At 48.6% G+C, this 14200-nt stretch overlaps 1 long non-coding RNA gene, 1 other non-coding gene and 1 pseudogene across 2 annotated transcripts; 2 read left to right on the plus strand and 1 right to left on the minus strand.

The window, feature by feature from the left end:
- Positions 1-1518: 1518 nt before the first annotated feature.
- On the plus strand, positions 1519-1625 carry Gm26335. Its single transcript, XR_003956032.1, has one exon. It is a non-coding gene; the product is annotated as a U6 spliceosomal RNA (small nuclear RNA).
- A 6990-nt stretch (positions 1626-8615) lies between these two features.
- Gm36732 (predicted gene, 36732) lies at positions 8616-11454 on the minus strand. The gene is made up of 2 exons (NR_168688.1): positions 11299-11454; positions 8616-9185 (listed from the first exon to the last, which is right to left on the minus strand). It is a non-coding gene; the product is annotated as a predicted gene, 36732 (long non-coding RNA).
- Positions 11963-12932, plus strand: Gm9555 (predicted gene 9555; annotated as a pseudogene).

Raw genomic sequence — 14200 nt, forward strand, 5'->3', positions numbered from 1 at the left:
TGAGTACTGTATTTCTATCATTTCCACTCTTCTTCCCCCTACTCTCTCTCAAATCCATGTCCTCTTTTTATTTATTACTGTACACACACACACACACACACACACACACACACACACACACACACATCTAGTCTGCTGAGTCTGGATGCTGGTGTTCCTCTGAGTGTATAAGAGTTTAGGTTGACCCTTGGGATCGGGTTGTTTATCAGGGTGCTCCTACTTGGATCTCTCTCAGCAGCCTTAACCGCCTTTAGCTTTAGCCTGAGGGCTGGTGAGATTTACTCCAACCGTGATGGCATGTAGGCTGCTGCTGGTGTCATTGTGTAGGTGACTGTAATGTTTGAGATGTCATGGGTACACTATTTCACAGCAGATATCCTGGTTGGGTTGAGTACCCCGAGATCATCATCTGCTGCAAAAGAAGCTTCTTTGATGGGGTTAGGACCCCCACACCCCACACACACACACCCCACACACAGATCTGTGAGTCTAAGGACACAGAAGGAAAATGCAGTTAGACCTCATACTGGGTTTGGAGATGACAAGAGTGTATTCTCCTCTAGTCCATGACCTCACCATCCACGAGCTTCATGATACCAGGAACACATTCCCTCCTATTGAATAGGCCTTGAATCCATGTAGACCGTGTTGGTTATAAGGGCCACTGTCCATCCTTGAGATATCGTGTGGGGCTGCTCGTCTCTGTGGTGTGTAGACATTATCGTTGGGTAGGACTATTGATCATCACTCGCTCCCTGGGCAGCTTACACAGTTTCTATAGACAGCAGGAGAGCTGACCCTCGGGAGGAAGGAGGCCTCCAGGCCAGCTGGAGCTCCATGCTGTGTTTGATGTACATGGTGCCTTGGCTATAGCGTCTCACCTTCCAGTTCTGCAAGGCAGCCGAGGCCAGCAGCAATAGCTGACGTTGTTGTGGGACTCTCTTCGATTCACAGACCAGCATCTGGAGGAGAGATTTCAGATGCCTGACACTGGGGTTTCTCTTCATCTGTCACTTTTGGAGAGGTCACCATCACCTAAGTAGCATTACTTCATCAATCTTACATATATGTAATATACTATGTGTCACAATTATTTTCACAAACATAAAATAGTATGTTTCTTTATGGTTTCTTCAAACAGCCTTAGTGCCTTCCTCCCTCCCTCCCTCCTACTCCCCCATTTTTTGTTCTCCCCTTCTTAACACCCTTACTTTTTTGTAATTTAATTTTTAGTTGGAAGCCAAGAATAATGACTGTTATGACATTTTCCATTATGATGTTTTCATGTACACTCCTGCTGCCTTCTTCAACGTCATCCCACCATGGTTTTCCCTCCTCCCTGCCTTTTATCCCTCCGTTCTCTTCTCTCTCCCTCCCTCCTCCCTCTCTTGCTCTGTGTTCACTCTGCACAAGTTACTTGGTGTTTTTATATGCATGATATTGGCCTATATTTGTTACCTTTCATTTGTTGTTGTTATATGTTCTTTGTTTTTCCCCCTTTTAATAATTGCTTGTAGAGTGCTCCTTTCAGCAGCACATATATTCAAATTGGAACAATACAGAGAAGATTAGCATGGCCCCTGCTCAAGGATGACACACAAATTCGTGAAGCGTTCCATATTTTTCTTAGAGGTGGAACAAAATACTCATGGGAGGAGTTACAGAGACAAAGTGTGGAGCAGAGACTGAAGGGAAGGCCATTTATAGACTGTCCCACCTGGGGATCCATACCATATACAGTCACCAAACCCAGACTCTATTGTGGATGCCAACAAGTGTTTGCTGACAGGAGCCTGATATAGCTGTCTCCTGAGGAGCTCAACCAGTTCTTGACAAATAGAGGTGGATGCTCTCAGCCAACCATTGGACTGAGCACAGGTTCCCCGATGAAGGAACTAGAGAAAAGATCCAAGGAGATGAAGGGGTTTGCAGCCCCATAGGAAGAACAACAATATGAACCAACCAGTACCACTAGAGCTCCCAGGAACTAAACCACCAACCAAAGAGTACATATGGAGGGACTCATGACTCCAGTCACATATGCAGCAGAGGATGGCTTTGTTGGACATCAATGGGAGGAGAGGCCCTTGGTCTTGTAAAGGCTCTATGCCCCAGTGTAGGGGAATGCCAGGGCCAGGAAGCAGGAATAGGTGGTTGGTGAGCAGAGGAGGGGGGAGGGGATAGGGGGTTTTCAGATAGGAAATGAGCAAAGGGGATAACATTTGAAATGTAAATAAAGAAAATATCTAATTTTTAAAAAAGGGAAAAAATTGCTTGTGGACACTGGCCATAATGGCAGTTAGATTACTTGGGCAGGAGGATCTCCATGAGTTCAAGGCCAGCCTGGGCTTCATAGTGAGACCCTGTCTCATAAGACAAAACAAATAATAAGTGATATTTATATGTAAGCGGCATTACGTTCCCACACACATTTTTGCATTCTGCTCTTGCAGATCCGTGATTGGCATCTTAACATGGCCGAAGGAACTTTGTTGATGTCATTAAGGCTCCTGAGATGGGAAGTGACCTACACTATCTGGGTAGATCTGATGTCATCAGAAGAGAGGACACATTTGAATATGGCTGCTGTTGAGGCTAGAGGAGGAAGTCAACAGCCAAGTCTATAATGCGGGAAGAGCCATGGAAATGGCTGCTCCCATGGTTCCTCCAGAAGGAAGGTCCCCTGGTGACATATTGACCTTACCCAGTGACTACAGAGTAATCCATTAACAAACTTAGGAGCCAGTGCACTCTCAGTAATTTGTTATTGCAGCAACAGGAAGCTCATACAGTGCTGAGACAATATCATGTTTATGGCAGCCATTAGCGTCAGTTCAGTATTGTATGCCAGGTACGGTGCTTCATGTGGGACTTCTGGGGACTTCAGCCACAGAATTTATTTTCTCATGGCTCTGCAGACTGGAAATCTATGGTCAGGGTGTGGGTGGAGCTCACTTCTACAGCCTCTTTCTTGCTTTGTAGATGGCTGTTGTGTGGCTGCCTGTTCAGACCCTAGGTATTCTCATATTCTTTTTCTGTGTTCATGTGGGTCCCCAGTTGTCATTATCTTTATCCTTTTCCTCCTCCTCCTCCTCCTCCTCCTCCTCCTCTTCTCCTCCTCCCTTCCTCCCCACCTCCTCCCCTCCTCCTCCTTCTCCTTTCCTCTTCTATCCTTCCTCTTCCTCTTCTCCTCCTCCCCCTCCTCCTCCTCCCCCCCTCCTCCCCCCTCCTCCTCCTTCTTCCCTCTTCCTCCTCCTCCCCTCCTTTACATGAGTCAGGTTGAATTCGGGTCAACTTTAAGACATCCTTTTCACTCAACCATCTTTTTAAAGATCTTATCTCTGGACACCATTACATCAAGAGCTCCTGAGGGAGGATTAGTGTTTCAGAATATGAATTTTAAGGAGAACATTGTGCCTATTCCATATGGATTATATTATTCATTGGTTACAATAACCTATCCAAGCAGAATATCTAAGGAAACTGAGTCACAAAGTTGTTGTTACTTGCCAAAATCCACACAGTAAGTAAAGAGTTGAGTCATGTTCAGGAATTTAATCTTCTCTTTTCTTCCCCTTTCTCATCCTCTTCTTCCTCCCCAACTCCCTTCAGCACCGGCTCAAGCCTAGGGCCTCCTCACACACTGAGTGAGTACTCTGCCACTGAACTACCCAGCCCTTTTAGTCCCTTTTAAAATCTTTTTTTTTTTAAATTGTGACCAGATCTTACTAATTTGACCCAACTGGCCTTGCACTTGGCTTATAAAACCAGGTGGGTCTTAAACTTGTGATCCTCCTGCCCCAGCCTCCCAGAGATCACAGGCTTGTGCCACCAGGCCTGATTCTGACCATTTTTCTTTCTTTTTTGGGGGGGGGGCAGTAGAGGGTTAGGGTACATAGGTACTCGTTAGGTATTAATTATTGAAAGAGGGAACAGCTTCCAGGACTCTTAGAACATGGGCCAGCTGTACCAAGCCTGGTACACTATCCCACAGCCTGCCAAGTATATCTACGGAGGAGGAGGACCAGACACTAAGCAAAAATGGGTGGAAAGAGAGGGCCTGGGAGAAATGGGCTTGAACCTCTATTCACCAGTGAGCCCATCACTAGAGGCTTTCTCACGGAAAGTGGATTTGTTCCACTATCGTGTAACCCTAGTGTGAGGTATGACATGGACAGTGAGGGCACGTGGACAGCATAGGGGTCTACTATCAAACCCTCTACCCAAATACCAGATTCTGAACTCCAGCTGCTCACATGTCTGGAGAGAACACTTCTCAGCAGGAAGGGTCTGGTCGGGCAAGACTGCAGAGGAAGGACGAGCAGTTAGTCACATGACCAGCTGAATCCTTCAGGCACATGGCTGGCTGGCAATCTTGGTCAAGTTGAGACTAGCCTCTGCCTAGTCTACCAACTCATTTTGGTCACTGTGGCAAAGGACACAGTTATTCTCAGGTTCTAGGCAGGTCTCTGGCTGCTGTAGGAACATTCCAGCGGGAATGGTGGGATTACCCATCAGAAAGACAGAGAATGGTTGCCTCAGGGTGCTCATCCCTCAGAAGAATCAGGCTTGAGATGTGAATTCTGTGTCAGTCGAGCTTGCTGCAGCTCAGGAGCAACACATACATACACATACATACATACATACATACATACATACATACAAACATACAAACATACAAACATACATACATACACACATGCTCACACTCATACACACATATACATACACACATATACATATACACATATGTAGAGCATGTGAGACTGAACTACCAGATAGGCATAAGAACCAGTGAGGTGGAGCATGCTCAAACCCCAGGAATCTCAGAGATCTGATGTTACCCGCGTTCGCCCAACTGGCCAGGAAGAACGACGCTGCTACAGGATCCTTCTGCACACGTTTATTCAGTCCTGTTTCTTCTTGTTTATATCTCCCTTGTTTATATCTCCCTTGTTTATATATCTCCCTTGTTTTTATATCTCCCTTGTTTTTATATCTCCCTTGTTTTTATATCTCCCTTGTTTTTATATCTCCCCCGAACCCTGGGCCTCTCACTCCTTTTATACTCTCTCTCATCCACGCACCGCAGGCCACGCCCCCTCATCAGTCACGAGGCTTCAGCTAATCAGGGCAGCAGGGGCAAATCTCCACCAAATTGGATTCATCTGTATCCTGGTACACCTGCGCAGCACTCAAGATGTTTGTGTCTTATATGAGGAAGTCAGGTGCAAGTCATATGACTTAGCTGCAGTCCCTGGCACCTTTAGGACTGCCGCCACACCCGCTCCCCACAATCTGAGACGGTAGGAGTGGAGCTGCCCCTCCCAGCCTCCAATGTTGTTCTGGAACACATAATGCGACTACCAGCTGAAACCCTGGGCACCCAGTCATAGCATAGCGCCTGGAGCTCTTCCCTATACTAATGAAGTATCTAGATAGCTTTAACCTTCAGCTAGTGACATTCCTGGAAATTCTCATGCCCCTCCCCCCAAAATATACAGTCCCTGGTTCACCCCAATAAAGTGTATGGCATTCACATCCACCCCAATAAAGAAATATGAACACGCTAAGATCATCTCAGTAAGCTGCTTCATAAGAGATCACCATGAGGAAGGCCTTCTCCTAGAAGAGCCAGGACCCTAAGAGTCCTGAAGAAGGCCTTTCTCTCCTCCCATCACTCCAGTACTTCACTTGCTCCCAATTGGACCAGATCCTGCTCATCTGAGCTCTGTTCCCCTTCCAGTCTGGTGTGCAGACACCTCAGTGGGGAAATGTGGACCTCAGACCTTCATTCCTGACTTCCTCTCAGGGCAGGTGTACTGAAAGCACACAGGCACCCAAGAGGAAACCTAGAACCACAACACTCATCCCAGACTCTGCTTCCCCTTCCAGTTTGCAGTGCAGTGGCATCTGATGCCCCAAAGGGAAATGTGGGCTGGGGACTCCCATTCTGGACTTCTCTGGGCCAGCATATTCGTGGTATCCAGACATCCCCAGGACAGAGAGGCACAACACCAAGAACACCATACCATACACACACACACACACACACACACACACACACACACCTGGTTACACACACATATGTACACATATACACATACATACACACATGGTCACACATGCATACATACACTTAAACACACATATATACAAACACATATATATAGACATATATAAACACACACACATGCATACATACTCACACACACTGTTCTTATTGTGGACCTGTTTTGTCTCTCTTTTTTGGGGGGTGGGGGTGGGGATTGAGTGGTATCAGGACAGGGTTTCTCTGTATAATTCAGGTTGTCCTGAAACTTGCTCTGTAGGTGGGGCTGGCCTCAAATTCACAGAGATCCACCTGTCTCTGCCTCTGCCTCTAGAGCTCTCTATTCTTGTCTCTTAATCAAAGATAGTAGCAGGAAGAGCTCTATCTTGCTCCAGCATAGCACCCATAGAGAGACATCAGGGGCTCAAACAGAAGAAACAAGTGAGAACACATGAATACCATACATCCCATTACTCCCACTCACCTATGCATGGTTGAATTTCCTCTATAACATTCCCAGGCACAATGTACTCAGTCTTTGCTTGAACGATCTCATTGATGGGAAGTTCCCACCTTCCAAAGCAGCCCGAAACATCCTCAGGCAGGTCCTGTGACAAGCAAGCTGCCCTTATACTGACCCATATCCTTCCTGCTTGGTTCCCAGATGGCTGTTAGCTTTCATGGCTGTTCAGGTATTTGAAGGCAGGTGAAAGCTTTCTTCCTTAAAGGGGGCTCGTCATGAGGTACTGCCGCAGAGAGCTCCACCTCCAGAGGAGGTTTGTCCTGAGTTTCTATGGATCCACAATCAGCCACGGGACAACCAAATGGCAGGTTTATAGGCCCTCTGAGAGTGGACATCATACCCTTGTCTTGAGAGGAACCTTACCTCGCTCTGTGGACCCTTGCTGGTGGACTATCTCCAGGTCTCCAGTCTTGGAGAGAGGGACACTGTGTTTGGTAGCATGGATTACCCTTTGCATTTGTCACCATACTTCCAGACCTGGCTTAACTACTTCCAGTTTGGGACTGTGCGGTGCTGAATCTTCACTGTCATGCTGAATAGACTTGCAGTCACCCAGGAGACACACTTATGCATGTGTCTGTGAGGGGTTTCTAACTGAGAACCGAAGACCTACTCTGGATGTACTAGTTTGCTTTCTGTTGCTTTGATAAATGCATAGTATGACGAAAAAGAAAAGAGAAAGAAAAAAGAAAAGAAAGAAAAAGGGAAGGGAAGGGAAGGGAAGGGAAGGGAAGGGAAGGGAAGGGAAGGGAAGGGAAGGGAAGGGAAGGGAAGGGAAGGGAAGGGAAGGGAAGGAAAGGAAAGGAAAGGAAAGGAAAGGAAAGGAAAGGAAAGGAAAGGAAAGGAAAGGAAAGGAAAGGAAAGGAAAAAGCAGCTTGTGAGGTAGAGTATTTATTTTGATCTTATACTTCCAGATAATAGTTTATCACTGAGAGAAGTCAGGGCAGGAACCTGGAGGCAGGAACTGGTGCAGAAAACGCGGAAGGATGCTTCTTACTGGCTTGCTCCTCCCAGCTAGCCCAGCTGCTTTATAGTAGCAGGGACCACCACCCACAGTGGGCTGGGCCCTCCCACATCAGTCAGCAATCAAGGAAATAACCTACAGACAAGCCCACTGGCCATTCTGATGGAGGCAACTCCTCTGTAGAGTTTCTCTCTTCCTAAGTGACTCTAGCCTGTGTCAAGTCGACAAAAGCTGACCGACACTTGTCTCAAACAGGCTAAAACGGAGCAAGCAAGTGTAGCACTCTCTACCATCTCTGCTTCCTGACTGTAGCAGCTGTGTGAACAGCTTCCTCAAGCCCCAGCTGCTAGAGCTAGAGCCACCCCCACCACCATGCCTTCCCTGCCATGGCCACAGTGGACTGCACCTTCAAACCTTGAACCAAAAGAAACCCTTCCTCCTTTGCATTACTCTTCTTGGGTATTTTGTTGTAGCACCTAGAACTAGAAAAGTAACTAATACAGACCCCTAAAGCAAACTGCTTAAATTCACTGAATCTAGCTTGCCATATAATGAAGACACCCCTACTGTGTTGTTTGGATGATCAGATGACGTCACGAATGAGCCAAATACTTTGTAAACCAAAATGACACCCTGCAAATGGTTAACCAGGGTGAATAAGGAGTAAATAATAAGTAAATAAGGATCTTGTAGAAATGCCTTTGTCCCAGGCCCTTCTAAGTAATGACAGTATCTAGCAGAGTGGGCATTATAGAAGAAGACATTGCTACCCTGAGGCCCCCAAGGACACTGCTCACATTCCCCATCACCATGACCCATTTGCTCACGTTCTCTCTGCCCACATGTGCAGGAGAGGGCTCCGAGCCCACGTGTTCCCACCCTGGTTTTGGAGACCTGAATGGGGCCAGCCTCATGACGTGGGTTTGAGGCAGGTCCTCCTGGCTGGTCATGAGCTCCCTCTCTTTCTCTCTCCTGTCCTGAGACTCCAAGGCTCCCTGCTCTGGAGTCGCGCAGCCTTTGTCCATCACTTCCACCATCACCCCTGTTCCACCTTAAATCTAGAAAAAATTCTCATCCCCAATTAGAGTGGATTTTATTGAGAGAAGCAAGTAGGAACTGGGAGCCAGGGAAGATGGCCTCATGACAATGGAGGCTCATGAAGTAAGAGGCTCTCGTTAAATACAGCCCCTGGTGACTCACAAAGCAAGGCGGGAGGCAGCCCTCCGGTTGTCAGTGGTTGGGTTCAGGCTATTGCATCTCGTGTCTAAATGAGGGTTCTTTCTGGAACCCTGGCTCTCTATTACAGACTGTGCTTTCCAGCTGGCCATCCATAGCTCCATGTTGGCCCTCTGAACAGTTGCGTGACTAGGATGGGCTAGCTGCCATGCTCACCATCCAGTGTCATGGGAGCAGAAGGCCAGGGGCCTCTACAAGTGTGTCACCTCTACAAGTGTGTCACCACTAGCTTAAGCTCAATCCAGTTTGTCTTGAGTTAGCAGAACTGCCTGGGAGATGTACTTCCCAGATGGGGTTGGGCCAGGCTCCCTGTCCTTCTTCATGCCACGCCACATGGGGCCTCAAGGATAGTAATGTCACAAACGAGGGACCCTGCCCAAAGGGCCTTGGAGACAGAAGATGTAGTAGCTCTGAAAGAGAGTAGAGCGAAAAGGTCTGGATTTGTGTGTGCCTCTCTCTGTCTGTCTCTGTCTCTGTCTCTCTCTGTCTCTCTCTGTCTCTCTGTCTGTGTGTGTGTGTGTAGAGACATTCTACTCCAAGGGCCAGTCCTGCATCCCAGGAGCAGTGGCCTGGCCAGCAGAGATATTTTCCATGCACAGGACAGGTGCTAGGTTGTGCCTGACAACTTCCTTTCTGCCTGTCCCATCCCCTCGGCTTGGGCTCCCCAGCTATAAAGTAGGAACAAGTCCCATCCCTTGCCTGCCCTAGGGGGACATTGAACAGGGGTGAGATAATGTCTGCTGCTGCTCACTCTCCAGCAGGAAGGCAGATCCTGACTGTCTACTTTTAACCCTGAGAACTCAGTCCTGCTCCCAGTGGCATGTCTGCCTGTTGTGGCCCTCACTCAGGTGCAGGGACCAGGCCATCTCCCAAGACCCAATGGCTTCTTGGCTTTGTGAGGGAGGATCCCAGAGCCAGCTCCAGCTCTCTGGGGCCTGAGGCCCTGGGCCCTGGTTAACTACAGCACAGCCCATTGTTTGGAGTTCAAGGGGCCGCCTTAGGCTCCTGGCATTCTGGTTTAACCAGGAATGGGGCAGCTGGGTGTGGCCATGGCCTAATGAGCTGGGTGTGCCCAGAGGAGTTAAGAGCCAGGGGTGACAGCTGTGGGCAGGTCCCCACCCACGCAGGTGGGCAGGCAGCTTGCACAACAGTCACCTGTGTGCTAGAAAGCCATGCGGCATTCTTGCCCTGTATTTATTTTTACAGAAACAAGTGCTCAGCTTTGGAGGTGGGGGTGGGGCTATTTCTAAATATATAAAAGTCATTGTGCTGGTGCTTTTGAACATCTAAATCTATTGTGCGAAGAAAGCTGATGCCAATCCGGTTTCCACCAATTGCAAAGAAGGCGGAATGCTGGAAATGCAACAGGCTCCCCCCACCCCCATCCCCACCCCTACCCCCTACCCCCCCACCTCACCTTTATCTCCACCCTCCCCACACACACCCTTACCCCCACACACACACCCTCACCTCACCCACCCCCACCTCCACCCCTTTTTCCACTATTGTAAAAAGCAAGAAACTTGGACCTTTCTCTGTCTTGGTGGACAGGGGAGCCTCCCTCTTCCGACATCCTCCACTCCTCACTTCTGTGATGGGAGACACTCCCTACCTTCTGATGCTCTTGCTGGGAAATGGAACCATGACCTTCCTGCCTGGGTTCCCTTCCCATTTTGTTGACAACAGGATGTGAGTGTCTAGTGGCTTCCAAATAAAGACCATATGAACTCACGGTACCGTCCATGGACCACTGAGTGAGGAGCCTTCTATGGGCCCTTTCTCTGGCCAGTTTATCCAGGCAGGAGTCAGGCCAGGGCACTTGTTGCCTTACTGAAATGCCCACATTTGTCCCTGGAGCCTGCATTCCAGGCTGGGAGGCCAGCAAGGGTTTAGGATAGAAGGACTGCTTTGTGGTCCTTAGAGACCTTCATGGGAAAACCAAGCAGAGGACAAGGGGGGTGGGGAGCCTGGGAAGGAGCCTGGGCTTTGTGAGAATGTGGTCCTGTCTACCCAGGGTGACTGCTAGTGAGGTCTAACAACAGGCAATTAAGATCTGGAAACATGCGACTTTGGGATGGGGTGGGACCCTGAATGCAGGTGGGTTCTCTAGGTCAGTCCAGGATTTCAAATGTTCAGGTTCAGTGAGGGCGGCTCAGCATTCCCATCCCATGAGGTAGGGGTACTGCAAGGAATAAATGACATCATCCTTAGGAGAGTTTTCAGACACTGAAAACTGACCTGTGGATGGTGTAGCTTAAATATCACCTCTCCTCTTTTCCAGAGAAGCCATTGCTGTTCAAGGCTAGGCCTTACTTTTGCCTCCAGGGTGTTCTTAGGCCAAGCAGGAGACAGAAGGTCTAGTCAGCAGGGGTTAGGGAACTGTAAAGGCTGGGTGTCGTGATAGCTCAGCCCAGGCTATATGTCTGTCTCTTAACTGGCTGAGTTCATTAATTCATCGTAGTGCCAAGGATAACAGCCTTCTCTTTCCCCATAGTCCACCATCTGCATCACTGCTCAACCTACCTGCTGGCTCAGCTCTTCTCAGGCTCTCGTGTCCCTCCACCCTGCCCCATTCTTGGTTCATGAGTTGCCAGAGCCAGGGGAACTATGGATGGTCCTGGTCAGGGCTGAGGGGCTCATTATAGACTGACCAGAGCTCCTCACAGCTTAACAGATAGTGGCTTAGCATAACCCACAGAGTAGAGGTCATGTCATAGGGAAAGGTCATAGAGCAAAGGTCATAGAGCAGAGATCATGGGGGAAAGATCATAGCGCAGGATAGAGACAGAGTTTAGGCCTCTCACAACACGGCTCCAGGGAAGTAGGTCCAGCCCACTTCCTTCCCTCATCTCAGCACGATATAAAGTACACTTGGACATAACGAGGGGAGCTTCTTCTCTTTGTATGTTCCTCTAGGGACCCTCCTGGGTTCAGACTGTCTCACAGATAGTCTTCCAATCTTTGCTTCTTTCTCTAAAAAAACAAGCTAGGGCAGAGATTATTAACAGTTTAAGAGCAGAGGGCAAGAAGTCACTTTGCCTCAGAACCCAGGGGCAGACATGTCAAGGAGGAAAACCGCTGGCTCTCCTGAGGCTACAGGGATAGGGGTGGAAATTGCCAAACTTTTCTTGACTTTACCCTTGCATACCATGGAGGCCAGAGGATGGAACCAAAGGAGCATAAAATAGGCCAGTACACCATCTCAACACAGAGGCTCTCCAGAGTCTGGCAGAAGCAGTGAAGGGTCAGAGAAGGCTGTCCCAAGAGGAGGCCCCAGTCTAGGAAAGCAAGTATGTGAAGTTTTTCAAGAGGAAACCAGAACTTCCCCCAGGGTTGAGCCTTGAGGCCACCACACCCGTCACCTCACCCAGACTTGAGGTGATGAAGTAGGCCTTTCTAATAGCCAAATGGATCCTGAAGCAGAAGAGGGAGCAGCAGCCAGAGAAAGAGGCTGAGGCCAAGAGCAGGTCTCTTGATAAGGTGTCTCTGGGAGACACAACCCAACACTCAGTGCTCTCCAAGCTCCCAGCCTACCCTCTAGCTGCCTCTGGTGCACCTGACTCTGCTGCCACCACAGAGAACCTGAGGAAGAAGCTGCAGCAGGTGGAGGAGCTGGAGCAGAGCATCCAGGCTGGCGAGGTTAGCCAGTCCATCAGAGAGCAGCTGGAGAAGCTGGCCCAGCAAGGGGCTCTGCAGGAGGAGCCGGAGGACTAGGAGCCAGTCCTGTGAGGCTTCAAGGGTACGGGAGTAGATGGCAGAACAAACAATGGGGTGCTCTGGGGGGTCTAGGGAGTGTGGGAAGGGCACCCCCAAACTGGCCCACTTCCATCCCCTGTAGCCTGACTCCATCCTCCAGAGCCTACTCTCCCCTTCATCCCTTCCTCTTTTTTCTCAGCTCCTATTTTTGGACCCCCCCCCCCCAGTCCCTTGGATTCCCAGTGTTGACTAAATGATGACTAGTTACCTCTACCACTGCTTTAGATGTTTTGTTGAGAAGAGAACGAGGTGGAAATCTGTTAGAGATCTGAGGCTGAGGTACAGGGAGTACCTTAAGTCTTGGAGTCTTGGTTCCTATTCACAGTGTTACTTCCCTGGCCATCCTGAATCCCCCACTCTTTGGTTTTTTTTTTTTTAAAGTAAGAATAAATTCAAGTAGACACAACAAAAGATTTAAGAGGCCTATGCCATCCCTCAGTCTGATAACTCCGCTGTCCTGCGTAGAAATCCAGACTCTGTTGTATCCACCTTAGCACAGATGTCTCTGGTGCCACCAATGCTGTCTTCACACCTCCTGTTTAACATGTTGCCACTGTGACACTAGGTTGGGATGCAGTCCTGTGGGCTGAGGGCAGAGGGACATTGGTTTTCAAGGTTGAAAGCCAATCTAACCACTGGGAAATTTAAGACCTCCTCATCCCTGGGACCTTCCTCCTGATTATTCCAGAAAGTGGAAGAGACACTGACCACAGCAGCCAGACCCACAGATGGACCTTGTCCTCTGCTGAGGTTAAGGTCAAGAGCATGAGCATATACCCTACACCCTGTCAAAAAGACTCACAGGCAAATGAGACCAAGCAGCTTCAGAGTGTCCTTAAAGGCTGCCCCTTCACTGAAGGACTTTGGTGGGTCAGAGGAAGCTATGGGGGAGGGGGGGGAAAGCACAGTCACCCTGACAAGTACCTGTCACTGTCTGAACTGTCTGGGAGTGGGGTTGGAACAGGAGAGGTCAGTTATGGAAAAGACTCAATATGGAGATACAAGAAACCAGCATCCCTGAGATAGAGCCAGCACATAGTTGAAAATTTGCTCCACTCAGTAAGGAGCAAAAGCCATACGGCCATTTGCTAAGGCCTTTCTCCAAGCTATATGGGAAGTTATGATGCCATCAAGGACGCAGATGTCAACAGTCAGAACAGGGCTGAGCCACGGGCGCCCATGAGTCCGTTTAACGGCAATTTTTACTTTAGTATATCACGGTAAAATGTACCTAATATGACATGTCCCTCTCTTATTTTATGAAACAATATAAGTATCGGATTAAGAAATCAAATTGTGAATCAGATGTAGAGGCTCACCCACGTAACCCTAGTACTCAGGAGACAAATGCAGGAGAGAGTTTGAGGCTAGCCTGGAACAGTGAGAGCCTGTCACAAATTAATAAAAAGTATATATCATATTTTGGAACCTTGGGAATATGACTTGGGTGAGTGGTAGCATATTTCTTTGTTGTTGTTGTTGTGTTTTATTATGATAAAATGTACTGTTTGACCATCTGTAAGAACAGAGTTCACTGGTCCTAAGTAGAGTCCCTCTCTGTGCCAGCGAGCACAACTCTTCCATGTTATAAAACTGGAGCTCGCTAGCAAGAAAACGACCTCTCTGGCCGCTCCCTGTTATCAAGGCATAGGCTACAGATAATACCTCG

This window comes from Mus musculus, chromosome 5 (genome assembly GCF_000001635.26).
Source record: "Mus musculus strain C57BL/6J chromosome 5, GRCm38.p6 C57BL/6J".
Classification (NCBI taxonomy): Eukaryota; Metazoa; Chordata; class Mammalia; order Rodentia; family Muridae; genus Mus; species Mus musculus.